The following is a 16,722-nucleotide window of genomic DNA, read 5'->3' on the forward strand; positions in this document are numbered from 1 at the left end:
CATTCCAAACTTAGTCAGATTTCGCTGACCCGGGCCTCCAAGGAGAGACCCAGCACCAGCACCGGCCGTGCCCGGAGACCCAAACTTAAGCCCCCGTCCTGAGTGTTATCACCCATGGGCCTCGGTTAAAGAGCCTCGCGCCCTTGGTTCTCCATTCCACACTTAGTCAGAATTTGCTGACCCGGGCCTCCATGGAGAGACCCAGCACCAGCACCAGCCGTGCCCGGGGACCCACACTTAGGCCCCCGTCCTGAGTGCTGAAAATGTCTAGAAATGTCTCACTCTTTGTGTTAGGGAAAGATACAATACTTGGGACACTTCTAGGCACTTTACATTATAGCAAAAATGCCTACAAATGTCCCACACATTTTCATGGGGAAAAATACAAAACATGGGAGAAAAAACCTCCAAATATTGCTGAGCCCGGGGACCCACTCTAAAGCCCACACCCTGAGTGCTGAAAACGCCTAGAAATGTTCCACTCTTTGTGTCAGGGAAAAATAAATTACATGGGACATTTGTAGGCGCTTTACATTATAGCAAAAATGCCTAAAAATGTCCCAACCAATCAGAATGAGCCGGACGCTTCTAGACACTTATCATTGAGGCAAAATGCCTGGAAATGTCCCACACCTTTGGTGTTAGGGTAATACAATACATGGGACACTTGTAGGCACTTTACATTACAGCAAAATGCCTAGAAATGTCCCACACTAGGGGTTACGGAAGTGCAATATTTGGGTCTCTCTATGAGTAATTCAAAAGGAAACATTCTTATGATCCTCTTTAAAGGAAACACTCCTATGCTTATCTCCAAAGGATCCTTGGTTCCCGTTCTTACCCATTTTTCCTATGGCTATCTCCAAAGGAATCAAAGGAAACATATGTATATCAGTTTCCTGTGTTTAGATCTCTTTCTTAGTCACATTTCACTGAACCGGGCTTTCCCGGAGAGACCAAGCACCAGCACCAGCCATGCCCTGAGACCCACACTTAAGCCCCCGTCCTGAGTGTTATCACCCATGGGCCTGGGTTAAAGAGCCTCGCGCTCTTGGTTCTCCATTCCAAACTTAGTCAGATTTCGCTGACACGGGCCTCCAAGGAGAGACCCAGCACCAGCACCAGCCGTGCCCGGAGACCCACACTTAAGCCCCCGTCCTGAGTGTTATCACCCATGGGCCTCGGTTAAAGAGCCTCGCGCCCTTGATTCTCCATTCCACACTTAGTCCGATTTCGCTGACCCAGGCCTCCATGGAGAGACCCAGCACCAGCACCGGCCGTGCCCGGAGACCCACACTTAAGCCCCCGTCCTGAGTGTTATCACCCATGGGCCTCGGTTAAAGAGCCTCGCGCCCTTGGTTCTCCATTCCACACTTAGTCAGATTTCGCTGACCCGGGCCTCCATGGAGAGACCCAGCACCAGCACCGGCCGTGCCCGGGGACCCACACTTAGGCCCCCGTCCTGAGTGCTGAAAATGTCTAGAAATGTCTCACTCTTTTTGTTAGGGAAAGATACAATACTTGGGACACTTCTAGGCACTTTACATTATAGCAAAAATGCCTACAAATGTCCCACACGTTTTCATGGGGAAAAATACAAAACATGGGAGAAAAAACCTCCAAATATTGCTGAGCCCGGGGACCGACTCTAAAGCCCACACCCTGAGTGCTGAAAACGTCTAGAAATGTTCCACTCTTTGTGTCAGGGAAAAATACATTACATGGGACATTTGTATGCGCTTTACATTATAGCAAAAATGCCTAAAAATGTCCCAACCAATCAGAATGAGCCGGACGCTTCTAGGCACTTATCATTGAGGCAAAATGCCTGGAAATGACCCACACCTTTGGTGTTAGGGTAATACAATACATGGGACACTTGTAGGCACTTTACATTACAGCAAAATGCCTAGAAATGTCCCACACTAGGGGTTACGGAAGTGCAATATTTGGGTCTCTCTATGAGTAATTCAAAAGGAAACATTCCTATGATCCTCTTTAAAGGAAACACTCCTATGCCTATCTCCAAAGGATTCTTGGTTCCCGTTCTTACCCATATTTCCTATGGCTATCTCCAAAGGAATCAAAGGAAACATATGTATATCAGTTTCCTGTGTTTAGATCTCTTTCTTAGTCACATTTCACTGAACCGGGCTTTCCCGGAGAGACCAAGCACCAGCACCGGCCATGCCCTGAGACCCACACTTAAGCCCCCGTCCTGAGTGTTATCACCCATGGGCCTGGGTTAAAGAGCCTCGCGCTCTTGGTTCTCCATTTCACACTTAGTCAGATTTCGCTGACCCGGGCCTCCAAGGAGAGACCAAGCACCAGCACCGGCCGTGCCCTGAGACCCACACTTAAGCCCCCGTCCTGAGTGTTATCACCCATGGGCCTCGGTTAAAGAGCCTCGCGCTCTTGGTTCTCCATTCCAAACTTAGTCAGATTTCGCTGACCCGGGCCTCCAAGGAGAGACCCAGCACCAGCACCGGCCGTGCCCGGAGACCCACACTTAAGCCCCCCTCCTGAGTGTTATCACCCATGGGCCTGGGTTAAAGAGCCTCGCGCTCTTGGTTCTCCATTTCACACTTAGTCAGATTTCGCTGACCCGGGCCTCCAAGGAGAGACCAAGCACCAGCACCGGCCGTGCCCTGAGACCCACACTTAAGCCCCCGTCCTGAGTGTTATCACCCATGGGCCTGGGTTAAAGAGCCTCGCGTACTTGGTTCTCCATTTCAAACTTAGTCAGATTTCGCTGACCCGGGCCTCCAAGTAGAGACCCAGCACCAGCACCGGCCGTGCCCGGAGACCCACACTTAAGCCCCCGTCCTGAGTGTTATCACCCATGGGCCTTGGTTAAAGAGCCTCGCGCCCTTGGTTCTCCATTCCACACTTAGTCCGATTTCGCTGACCCAGGCCTCCATGGAGAGACCCAGCACCAGCACCGGCCGTGCCCGGAGACCCACACTTTAGACCCGTCCTGAGTGTTATCACCCATGGGCCTTGGTTAAAGAGCCTCGCGCCCTTGGTTCTCCATTCCACACTTAGTCAGATTTCGCTGACCCGGGCCTCCATGGAGAGACCCAGCACCAGCACCGGCCGTGCCCGGGGACCCACACTTAGGCCCCCGTCCTGAGTGCTGAAAATGTCTAGAAATGTCTCACTCTTTTTGTTAGGGAAAGATACAATACTTGGGACACTTCTAGGCACTTTACATTTTAGCAAAAATGCCTACAAATGTCCCACACGTTTTCATGGGGAAAAATACAAAACATGGGAGAAAAAACCTCCAAATATTGCTGAGCCCGGGGACCCACTCTAAAGCCCACACCCTGAGTGCTGAAAACGCCTAGAAATGTTCCACTCTTTGTGTCAGGGAAAAATACATTACATGGGACATTTGTAGGCGCTTTACATTATAGCAAAAATGCCTAAAAATGTCCCAACCAATCAGAATGAGCCGGACGCTTCTAGGCACTTATCATTGAGGCAAAATGCCTGGAAATGTCCCACACCTTTGGTGTTAGGGTAATACAACACATGGGACACTTGTAGGCACTTTACATTACAGCAAAATGCCTAGAAATGTCCCACACTAGGGGTTACGGAAGTGCAATATTTGGGTCTCTCTATGAGTAATTCAAAAGGAAACATTCCTATGATCCTCTTTAAAGGAAACACTCCTATGCTTATCTCCAAAGGATCCTTGGTTCACGTTCTTACCCATATTTCCTATGGTTATCTCCCAGGGAATCAAAGGAAACATATGTATATCAGTTTCCTGTGTTTAGATCTCTTTCTTAGTCACATTTCACTGAACCGGGCTTTCCCGGAGAGACCAAGCACCAGCACCGGCCATGCCCTGAGACCCACACTTAAGCCCCCGTCCTGAGTGTTATCACCCATGGGCCTTGGTTAAAGAGCCTCGCGCCCTTGGTTCTCCATTCCACACTTAGTCCGATTTCGCTGACCCGGGCCTCCAAGGAGAGACCAAGCACCAGCACCGGCCGTGCCCTGAGACCCACACTTAAGCCCCCGTCCTGAGTGTTATCACCCATGGGCCTGGGTTAAAGATTCTCGCGCTCTTGGTTCTCCATTCCAAACTTAGTCAGATTTCGCTGACCCGGGCCTCCAAGGAGAGACCCAGCACCAGCACCGGCCGTGCCCGGAGACCCACACTTAAGCCCCCGTCCTGAGTGTTATCACCCAAGGGCCTTGGTTAAAGAGCCTCGCGCCCTTGGTTCTCCATTCCACACTTAGTCCGATTTCGCTGACCCAGGCCTCCATGGAGAGACCCAGCACCAGCACCGGCCGTGCCCGGAGACCCACACTTAAGCCCCCCTCCTGAGTGTTATCACCCATGGGCCTCGGTTAAAGAGCCTCGCGTCCTTGGTTCTCCATTCCACACTTAGTCAGATTTCGCTGACACGGGCCTCCATGGAGACACCCAGCACCAGCACCGGCCGTGCCCGGGGACCCACACTCAGGCCCCCGTCCTGAGTGCTGAAAATGTCTAGAAATGTCTCACTCTTTGTGTTAGGGAAAGATACAATACTTGGGACACTTCTAGGCACTTTACATTATAGCAAAAATGCCTACAAATGTCCCACACGTTTTCATGGGGAAAAATACAAAACATGGGAGAGAAAACCTCCAAATATTGCTGGGCCCGGGGACCCACTCTAAAGCCCACATCCTGAGTGCTGAAAACGCCTAGAAATGTTCCACTCTTTGTGTCAGGGAAAAATACATTACATGGGACATTTGTAGGCGCTTTACATTGTAGCAAAAATGCCTAAAAATGTCCCAACCAATCAGAATGAGCCGGACGCTTCTAGGCACTTATCATTGAGGCAAAATGCCTGGAAATGTCCCACACCTTTGGTGTTAGGGTAATACAATACATGGGACACTTGTAGGCACTTTACATTACAGCAAAATGCCTAGAAATGTCCCACACTAGGGGTTACGGAAGTGCAATATTTGGGTCTCTCTATGAGTAATTCAAAAGGAAACTTTCCTATGATCCTCTTTAAAGGAAACACACCTATGCTTATCTCCAAAGGATCCTTGGTTCCCGTTCTTACCCTTATTTCCTATGGCTATCTCCAAAGGAATCAAAGGAAACATATGTATATCAGTTTCCTGTGTTTAGATCTCTTTCTTAGTCACATTTCACTGAACCGGGCTTTCCCGGAGAGACCAAGCACCAGCACCGGCCATGCCCTGAGACCCACACTTAAGCCCCCGTCCTGAGTGTTATCACCCATGGGCCTTGGTTAAAGAGCCTCGCGCCCTTGGTTCTCCATTCCACACTTAGTCCGATTTCGCTGACCCGGGCCTCCAAGGAGAGACCCAGCACCAGCACCGGCCGTGCCCGGAGACCCAAACTTAAGCCCCCCTCCTGAGTGTTATCACCCATGGGCCTGGGTTAAAGAGCCTCGCGCTCTTGGTTCTCCATTTCACACTTAGTCAGATTTCGCTGACCCGGGCCTCCAAGGAGAGACCAAGCACCAGCACCGGCCGTGCCCTGAGACCCACACTTAAGCCCCCGTCCTGAGTGTTATCACCCATGGGCCTGGGTTAAAGAGCCTCGCGCACTTGGTTCTCCATTTCAAACTTAGTCAGATTTCGCTGACCCGGGCCTCCAAGTAGAGACCCAGCACCAGCACCGGCCGTGCCCGGAGACCCACACTTAAACCCCCGTCCTGAGTGTTATCACCCATGGGCCTTGGTTAAAGAGCCTCGCGCCCTTGGTTCTCCATTCCACACTTAGTCAGATTTCGCTGACACGGGCCTCCATGGAGACACCCAGCACCAGCACCGGCCGTGCCCGGGGACCCACACTCAGGCCCCCGTCCTGAGTGCTGAAAATGTCTAGAAATGTCTCACTCTTTGTGTTAGGGAAAGATACAATACTTGGGACACTTCTAGGCACTTTACATTATAGCAAAAATGCCTACAAATGTCCCACACGTTTTCATGGGGAAAAATACAAAACATGGGAGAGAAAACCTCCAAATATTGCTGGGCCCGGGGACCCACTCTAAAGCCCACATCCTGAGTGCTGAAAACGCCTAGAAATGTTCCACTCTTTGTGTCAGGGAAAAATACATTACATGGGACATTTGTAGGCGCTTTACATTATAGCAAAAATGCCTAAAAATGTCCCAACCAATCAGAATGAGCCGGACGCTTCTAGGCACTTATCATTGAGGCAAATTGCCTGGAAATGTCCCACACCTTTGGTGTTAGGGTAATACAATACATGGGACACTTGTAGGCACTTTACATTACAGCAAAATGCCTAGAAATGTCCCACACTAGGGGTTACGGAAGTGCAATATTTGGGTCTCTCTATGAGTAATTCAAAAGGAAACATTCCTATGATCCTCTTTAAAGGAAACACTCCTATGCTTATCTCCAAAGGATCCTTGGTTCCCGTTCTTACCCATATTTCCTATGGCTATCTCCAAAGGAATCAAAGGAAACATATGTATATCAGTTTCCTGTGTTTAGATCTCTTTCTTAGTCACATTTCACTGAACCGGGCTTTCCCGGAGAGACCAAGCACCAGCACCAGCCATGCCCGGAGACCCAAACTTAAGCCCCCGTCCTGAGTGTTATCACCCATGGGCCTGGGTTAAAGAGCCTCGCGCTCTTGGTTCTCCATTCCAAACTTAGTCAGATTTCGCTGACCCGGGCCTCCAAGGAGAGACCCAGCACCAGCACCGGCCGTGCCCGGAGACCCACACTTAAGCCCCCCTCCTGAGTGTTATCACCCATGGGCCTGGGTTAAAGAGCCTCGCGCTCTTGGTTCTCCATTTCACACTTAGTCAGATTTCGCTGACCCGGGCCTCCAAGGAGAGACCAAGCACCAGCACCGGCCGTGCCCTGAGACCCACACTTAAGCCCCCGTCCTGAGTGTTATAACCCATGGGCCTGGGTTAAAGAGCCTCGCGCACTTGGTTCTCCATTTCAAACTTAGTCAGATTTCGCTGACCCGGGCCTCCAAGTAGAGACCCAGCACCAGCACCGGCCGTGCCCGGAGACCCACACTTAAGCCCCCGTCCTGAGTGTTATCACCCATGGGCCTTGGTTAAAGAGCCTCGCGCCCTTGGTTCTCCATTCCACACTTAGTCCGATTTCGTTGACCCAGGCCTCCATGGAGAGACCCAGCACCAGCACCGGCCGTGCCCGGAGACCCACACTTTAGACCCGTCCTGAGTGTTATCACCCATGGGCCTTGGTTAAAGAGCCTCGCGCCCTTGGTTCTCCATTCCACACTTAGTCCGATTTCGCTGACCCAGGCCTCCATGGAGAGACCCAGCACCAGCACCGGCCATGCCCGGGGACCCACACTCAGGCCCCCGTCCTGAGTGCTGAAAATGTCTAGAAATGTGTCACTCTTTGTGTTAGGGAAAGATACAATACTTGGGACACTTCTAGGCACTTTACATTATAGCAAAAATGCCTACAAATGTCCCACACGTTTTCATGGGGAAAAATACAAAACATGGCAGAAAAAACCTCCAAATATTGCTGAGCCCGGGGACCCACTCTAAAGCCCACACCCTGAGTGCTGAAAACGCCTAGAAATGTTCCACTCTTTGTGTCAGGGAAAAATACATTATATGGAACATTTGTAGGCGCTTTACATTGTAGCAAAAATGCCTAAAAATGTCCCAACCAATCAGAATGAGCCGGACGCTTCTAGGCACTTATCATTGAGGCAAAATGCCTGGAAATGACCCACACCTTTGGTGTTAGGGTAATACAATACATGGGACACTTGTAGGCACTTTACATTACAGCAAAATGCCTAGAAATGTCCCACACTAGGGGTTACGGAAGTGCAATATTTGGGTCTCTCTATGAGTAATTCAAAAGGAAACATTCCTATGATCCTCTTTAAAGGAAACACTCCTATGCTTATCTCCAAAGGATCCTTGGTTCCCGTTCTTACCCATATTTCCTATGGTTATCTCCAAAGGAATCAAAGGAAACATATGTATATCAGTTTCCTGTGTTTAGATCTCTTTCTTAGTCACATTTCACTGAACCGGGCTTTCCCGGAGAGACCAAGCACCAGCACCGGCCGTGCCCTGAGACCCACACTTAAGCCCCCGTCCTGAGTGTTATCACCCATGGGCCTGGGTTAAAGAGCCTCGCGCTCTTGGTTCTCCATTCCAAACTTAGTCAGATTTCGCTGACCCGGGCCTCCAAGGAGAGACCCAGCACCAGCACCGGCCGTGCCCGGAGACCCAAACTTAAGCCCCCGTCCTGAGTGTTATCACCCATGGGCCTCGGTTAAAGAGCCTCGCGCCCTTGGTTCTCCATTCCACACTTAGTCAGAATTTGCTGACCCGGGCCTCCATGGAGAGACCCAGCACCAGCACCAGCCGTGCCCGGGGACCCACACTTAGGCCCCCATCCTGAGTGCTGAAAATGTCTAGAAATGTCTCACTCTTTGTGTTAGGGAAAGATACAATACTTGGGACACTTCTAGGCACTTTACATTATAGCAAAAATGCCTACAAATGTCCCACACGTTTTCATGGGGAAAAATACAAAACATGGGAGAAAAAAACTCCAAATATTGCTGAGCCCGGGGACCAACTCTAAAGCCCACACCCTGAGTGCTGAAAACGCCTAGAAATGTTCCACTCTTTGTGTCAGGGAAAAATACATTACATGGGACATTTGTAGGCGCTTTACATTATAGCAAAAATGCCTAAAAATGTCCCAACCATCAGAATGAGCCGGACGCTTCTTGGCACTTATCATTGAGGCAAAATGCCTGGAAATGTCCCACACCTTTGCTGTTAGGGTAATACAATACATGGGACACTTGTAGGCACTTTACATTACAGCAAAATGCCTAGAAATGTCCCACACTAGGGGTTACGGAAGTGCAATATTTGGGTCTCTCTATGAGTAATTCAAAAGGAAACATTCCTATGATCCTCTTTAAAGGAAACACTCCTATGCTTATCTCCAAAGGATCCTTGGTTCCCGTTCTTACCCATATTTCCTATGGTTATCTCCAAAGGAATCAAAGGAAACATATGTATATCAGTTTCCTGTGTTTAGATCTCTTTCTTAGTCACATTTCACTGAACCGGGCTTTCCCGGAGAGACCAAGCACCAGCACCGGCCGTGCCCTGAGACCCACACTTAAGCCCCCATCCTGAGTGTTATCACCCATGGGCCTTGGTTAAAGAGCCTCGCGCCCTTGGTTCTCCATTCCACACTTAGTCCGATTTCGCTGACCCAGGCCTCCATGGAGAGACCCAGCACCAGCACCGGCCGTGCCCGGAGACCCACACTTAAGCCCCCCTCCTGAGTGTTATCACCCATGGGCCTTGGTTAAAGAGCCTCGCGCCCTTGGTTCTCCATTCCACACTTAGTCCGATTTCGCTGACCCAGGCCTCCATGGAGAGACCCAGCACCAGCACCGGCCGTGCCCGGAGACCCACACTTTAGACCCGTCCTGAGTGTTATCACCCATGGGCCTTGGTTAAAGAGCCTCGCGCCCTTGGTTCTCCATTCCACACTTAGTCAGATTTCGCTGACTTGGGCCTCCATGGAGACACCCAGCACCAGCACCGGCCGTGCCCGGGGACCCACACTCAGGCCCCCGTCCTGAGTGCTGAAAATGTCTAGAAATGTCTCACTCTTTGTGTTAGGGAAAGATACAATACTTGGGACACTTCTAGGCACTTTACATTATAGCAAAAATGCCTACAAATGTCCCACACGTTTTCATGGGGAAAAATACAAAACATGGGAGAGAAAACCTCCAAATATTGCTGGGCCCGGGGACCCACTCTAAAGCCCACACCCTGAGTGCTGAAAACGCCTAGAAATGTTCCACTCTTTGTGTCAGGGAAAAATACATTACATGGGACATTTGTAGGCGCTTTACATTATAGCAAAAATGCCTAAAAATGTCCCAACCAATCAGAATGAGCCGGACGCTTCTAGGCACTTATCATTGAGGCAAAATGCCTGGAAATGTCCCACACCTTTGGTGTTAGGGTAATACAATACATGGGACACTTGTAGGCACTTTACATTACAGCCAAATGCCTAGAAATGTCCCACACTAGGGGTTACGGAAGTGCAATATTTGGGTCTCTCTATGAGTAATTCAAAAGGAAACATTCCTATGATCCTCTTTAAAGGAAACACTCCTATGCTTATCTCCAAAGGATCCTTGGTTCCCGTTCTTACCCATATTTCCTATGGCTATCTCCAAAGGAATCAAAGGAAACATATGTATATCAGTTTCCTGTGTTTAGATCTCTTTCTTAGTCACATTTCACTGAACCGGGCTTTCCCGGAGAGACCAAGCACCAGCACCAGCCATGCCCGGAGACCCACACTTAAGCCCCCGTCCTGAGTGTTATCACCCATGGGCCTGGGTTAAAGAGCCTCGCGCTCTTGGTTCTCCATTCCAAACTTAGTCAGATTTCGCTGACCCGGGCCTCCAAGGAGAGACCCAGCACCAGCACCGGCCGTGCCCGGAGACCCACACTTAAGCCCCCCTCCTGAGTGTTATCACCCATGGGCCTGGGTTAAAGAGCCTCGCGCTCTTGGTTCTCCATTTCACACTTAGTCAGATTTCGCTGACCCTGGCCTCCAAGGAGAGACCAAGCACCAGCACCGGCCGTGCCCTGAGACCCACACTTAAGCCCCCGTCCTGAGTGTTATAACCCATGGGCCTGGGTTAAAGAGCCTCGCGCACTTGGTTCTCCATTTCAAACTTAGTCAGATTTCGCTGACCCGGGCCTCCAAGTAGAGACCCAGCACCAGCACCGGCCGTGCCCGGAGACCCACACTTAAGCCCCCGTCCTGAGTGTTATCACCCATAGGCCTTGGTTAAAGAGCCTCGCGCCCTTGGTTCTCCATTCCACACTTAGTCCGATTTCGCTGACCCGGGCCTCCATGGAGAGACCCAGCACCAGCACCGGCCGTGCCCGGGGACCCACACTTAGGCCCCCGTCCTGAGTGCTGAAAATGTCTAGAAATGTCTCACTCTTTTTGTTAGGGAAAGATACAATACTTGGGACACTTCAAGAAACTTTACATTATAGCAAAAATGCCTACAAATGTCCCACACGTTTTCATGGGGAAAAATACAAAACATGGGAGAAAAAACCTCCAAATATTGCTGAGCCCGGGGACCCACTCTAAAGCCCACACCCTGAGTGCTGAAAACGCCTAGAAATGTTCCACTCTTTGTGTCAGGGAAAAATACATTACATGGGACATTTGTAGGCGCTTTACATTATAGCAAATATGCCTAAAAATGTCCCAACCAATCAGAATGAGCCGGACGCTTCTAGGCACTTATCATTGAGGCAAAATGCCTGGAAATGTCCCACACCTTTGGTGTTAGGGTAATACAATACATGGGACACTTGTAGGCACTTTACATTACAGCAAAATGCCTAGAAATGTCCCACACTAGGGGTTACGGAAGTGCAATATTTGGGTCTCTCTATGAGTAATTCAAAAGGAAACATTCCTATGATCCTCTTTAAAGGAAACACTCCTATGCTTATCTCCAAAGGATCCTTGGTTCCCGTTCTTACCCATATTTCCTATGGTTATCTCCAAAGGAATCAAAGGAAACATATGTATATCAGTTTCCTGTGTTTAGATCTCTTTCTTAGTCACATTTCACTGAACCGGGCTTTCCCGGAGAGACCAAGCACCAGCACCGGCCATGCCCTGAGACCCACACTTAAGCCCCCGTCCTGAGTGTTATCACCCATGGGCCTTGGTTAAAGAGCCTCGCGCCCTTGGTTCTCCATTCCACACTTAGTCCGATTTCGCTGACCCGGGCCTCCAAGGAGAGACCAAGCACCAGCACCGGCCGTGCCCTGAGACCCACACTTAAGCCCCCGTCCTGAGTGTTATCACCCATGGGCCTGGGTTAAAGATTCTCGCGCTCTTGGTTCTCCATTCCAAACTTAGTCAGATTTCGCTGACCCGGGCCTCCAAGGAGAGACCCAGCACCAGCACCGGCCGTGCCCGGAGACCCACACTTAAGCCCCCGTCCTGAGTGTTATCACCCAAGGGCCTTGGTTAAAGAGCCTCGCGCCCTAGGTTCTCCATTCCACACTTAGTCCGATTTCGCTGACCCAGGCCTCCATGGAGAGACCCAGCACCAGCACCGGCCGTGCCCGGAGACCCACACTTAAGCCCCCCTCCTGAGTGTTATCACCCATGGGCCTCGGTTAAAGAGCCTCGCGCCCTTGGTTCTCCATTCCACACTTAGTCAGATTTCGCTGACACGGGCCTCCATGGAGACACCCAGCACCAGCACCGGCCGTGCCCGGGGACCCACACTCAGGCCCCCGTCCTGAGTGCTGAAAATGTCTAGAAATGTCTCACTCTTTGTGTTAGGGAAAGATACAATACTTGGGACACTTCTAGGCACTTTACATTATAGCAAAAATGCCTACAAATGTCCCACACGTTTTCATGGGGAAAAATACAAAACATGGGAGAGAAAACCTCCAAATATTGCTGGGCCCGGGGACCCACTCTAAAGCCCACATCCTGAGTGCTGAAAACGCCTAGAAATTTTCCACTCTTTGTGTCAGGGAAAAATACATTACATGGGACATTTGTAGGCGCTTTACATTGTAGCAAAAATGCCTAAAAATGTCCCAACCAATCAGAATGAGCCGGACGCTTCTAGGCACTTATCATTGAGGCAAAATGCCTGGAAATGTCCCACACCTTTGGTGTTAGGGTAATACAATACATGGGACACTTGTAGGCACTTTACATTACAGCAAAATGCCTAGAAATGTCCCACACTAGGGGTTACGGAAGTACAATATTTGGGTCTCTCTATGAGTAATTCAAAAGGAAACATTCCTATGATCCTCTTTAAAGGAAACACTCCTATGCTTATCTCCAAAGGATCCTTGGTTCCCGTTCTTACCCATATTTCCTATGGCTATCTCCAAAGGAATCAAAGGAAACATATGTATATCAGTTTCCTGTGTTTAGATCTCTTTCTTAGTCACATTTCACTGAACCGGGCTTTCCCGGAGAGACCAAGCACCAGCACCGGCCATGCCCTGAGACCCACACTTAAGCCCCCGTCCTGAGTGTTATCACCCATGGGCCTTGGTTAAAGAGCCTCGCGCCCTTGGTTCTCCATTCCACACTTAGTCCGATTTCGCTGACCCGGGCCTCCAAGGAGAGACCAAGCACCAGCACCGGCCGTGCCCTGAGACCCACACTTAAGCCCCCGTCCTGAGTGTTATCACCCATGGGCCTGGGTTAAAGAGCCTCGCGCTCTTGGTTCTCCATTCCAAACTTAGTCAGATTTCGCTGACCCGGGCCTCCAAGGAGAGACCCAGCACCAGCACCGGCCGTGCCCGGAGACCCACACTTAAGCCCCCCTCCTGAGTGTTATCACCCATGGGCCTGGGTTAAAGAGCCTCGCGCTCTTGGTTCTCCATTTCACACTTAGTCAGATTTCGCTGACCCGGGCCTCCAAGGAGAGACCAAGCACCAGCACCGGCCGTGCCCTGAGACCCACACTTAAGCCCCCGTCCTGAGTGTTATCACCCATGGGCCTGGGTTTAAGAGCCTCGCGCACTTGGTTCTCCATTTCAAACTTAGTCAGATTTCGCTGACCCGGGCCTCCAAGTAGAGACCCAGCACCAGCACCGGCCGTGCCCGGAGACCCACACTTAAGCCCCCGTCCTGAGTGTTATCACCCATGGGCCTTGGTTAAAGAGCCTCGCGCCCTTGGTTCTCCATTCCACACTTAGTCCGATTTCGCTGACCCAGGCCTCCATGGAGAGACCCAGCACCAGCACCGGCCGTGCCCGGAGACCCACACTTTAGACCCGTCCTGAGTGTTATCACCCATGGGCCTTGGTTAAAGAGCCTCGCGCCCTTGGTTCTCCATTCCACACTTAGTCCGATTTCGCTGACCCAGGCCTCCATGGAGAGACCCAGCACCAGCACCGGCCGTGCCCGGGGACCCACACTCAGGCCCCCGTCCTGAGTGCTGAAAATGTCTAGAAATGTGTCGCTCTTTGTGTTAGGGAAAGATACAATACTTGGGACACTTCTAGGCACTTTACATTATAGCAAAAATGCCTACAAATGTTCCACACGTTTTCATGGGGAAAAATACAAAACATGGGAGAGAAAACCTCCAAATATTGCTGGGCCCGGGGACCCACTCTAAAGCCCACATCCTGAGTGCTGAAAACGCCTAGAAATGTTCCACTCTTTGAGTCAGGGAAAAATACATTACATGGGACATTTGTAGGCGCTTTACATTGTAGCAAAAATGCCTAAAAATGTCCCAACCAATCAGAATGAGCCGGACGCTTCTAGGCACTTATCATTGAGGCAAAATGCCTGTAAATGTCCCACACCTTTGGTGTTAGGGTAATACAATACATGGGACACTTGTACGCACTTTACATTACAGCAAAATGCCTAGAAATGTCCCACACTAGGGGTTACGGAAGTGCAATATTTGGGTCTCTCTATGAGTAATTCAAAAGGAAACATTCCTATGATCCTCTTTAAAGGAAACACTCCTATGCTTATCTCCAAAGGATCCTTGGTTCCCGTTCTTACCCATATTTCCTATGGCTATCTCCAAAGGAATCAAAGGAAACATATGTATATCAGTTTCCTGTGTTTAGATCTCTTTCTTAGTCACATTTCACTGAACCGGGCTTTCCCGGAGAGACCAAGCACCAGCACTAGCCATGGCCTGAGACCCACACTTAAGCCCCCGTCCTGAGTGTTATCACCCATGGGCCTTGGTTAAAGAGCCTCGCGCCCTTGGTTCTCCATTCCACACTTAGTCCGATTTCTTTGACCCGGGCCTCCATGGAGAGACCCAGCACCAGCACCGGCCGTGCCCGGGGACCCATACTTAGGCCCCCGTCCTGAGTGCTGAAAATGCCTACAAATGTCTCACTCTTTGTGTTAGGGAAAGATACAATACTTGGGACACTTCTAGGCACTTTACATTATAGCAAAAATGCCTACAAATGTCCCACACGTTTTCATGGGGAAAAATACAAAACATGGCAGAAAAAACCTCCAAATATTGCTGAGCCCGGGGACCCACTCTAAAGCCCACACCCTGAGTGCTGAAAACGCCTAGAAATGTTCCACTCTTTGTGTCAGGGAAAAATACATTACATGGAACATTTGTAGGCGCTTTACATTATAGCAAAAATGCCTAAAAATGTCCCAACCAATCAGAATGAGCCGGACGCTTCTAGGCACTTATCATTGAGGCAAAATGCCTGGAAATGACCCACACCTTTGGTGTTAGGGTAATACAATACATGGGACACTTGTAGGCACTTTACATTACAGCAAAATGCCTAGAAATGTCCCACACTAGGGGTTACGGAAGTGCAATATTTGGGTCTCTCTATGAGTAATTCAAAAGGAAACATTCCTATGATCCTCTTTAAAGGAAACTCTCCTATGCTTATCTCCAAAGGATCCTTGGTTCCCGTTCTTACCCATATTTCCTATGGCTATCTCCAAAGGACTCAAAGGAAACATATGTATATCAGTTTCCTGTGTTTAGATCTCTTTCTTAGTCACATTTCACTGAACCGGGCTTTCCCGGAGAGACCAAGCACCAGCACCGGCCGTGCCCTGAGACCCACACTTAAGCCCCCGTCCTGAGTGTTATCACCCATGGGCCTGGGTTAAAGAGCCTCGCGCTCTTGGTTCTCCATTCCAAACTTAGTCAGATTTCGCTGACCCGGGCCTCCAAGGAGAGACCCAGCACCAGCACCGGCTGTGCCCGGAGACCCAAACTTAAGCCCCCGTCCTGAGTGTTATCACCCATGGGCCTCGGTTAAAGAGCCTCGCGCCCTTGGTTCTCCATTCCACACTTAGTCAGATTTTGCTGACCCGGGCCTCCATGGAGAGACCCAGCACCAGCACCAGCCGTGCCCGGGGACCCACACTTAGGCCCCCGTCCTGAGTGCTGAAAATGTCTAGAAATGTCTCACTCTTTGTGTTAGGGAAAGATACAATACTTGGGACACTTCTAGGCACTTTACATTATAGCAAAAATGCCTACAAATGTCCCACACGTTTTCATGGGGAAAAATACAAAACATGGGAGAAAAAAACTCCAAATATTGCTGAGCCCGGGGACCAACTCTAAAGCCCACACCCTGAGTGCTGAAAACGCCTAGAAATGTTCCACTCTTTGTGTCAGGGAAAAATACATTACATGGGACATTTGTAGGCGCTTTACATTGTAGCAAAAATGCCTAAAAATGTCCCAACCAATCAGAATGAGCCGGACGCTTCTTGGCACTTATCATTGAGGCAAAATGCCTGGAAATGTCCCACACCTTTGGTGTTAGGGTAATACAATACATGGGACACTTGTAGGCACTTTACATTACAGCAAAATGCCTAGAAATGTCCCACACTAGGGGTTACGGAAGTACAATATTTGGGTCTCTCTATGAGTAATTCAAAAGGAAACATTCCTATGATCCTCTTTAAAGGAAACACTCCTATGCTTATCTCCAAAGGATCCTTGGTTCCCGTTCTTACCCATATTTCCTATGGCTATCTCCAAAGGAATCAAAGGAAACATATGTATATCAGTTTCCTGTGTTTAGATCTCTTTCTTAGTCACATTTCACTGAACCGGGCTTTCCCGGAGAGACCAAGCACCAG

This window comes from Pleuronectes platessa, unplaced genomic scaffold (assembly GCF_947347685.1).
Source record: "Pleuronectes platessa unplaced genomic scaffold, fPlePla1.1 scaffold_34, whole genome shotgun sequence".
Taxonomy (NCBI): Eukaryota; Metazoa; Chordata; class Actinopteri; order Pleuronectiformes; family Pleuronectidae; genus Pleuronectes; species Pleuronectes platessa.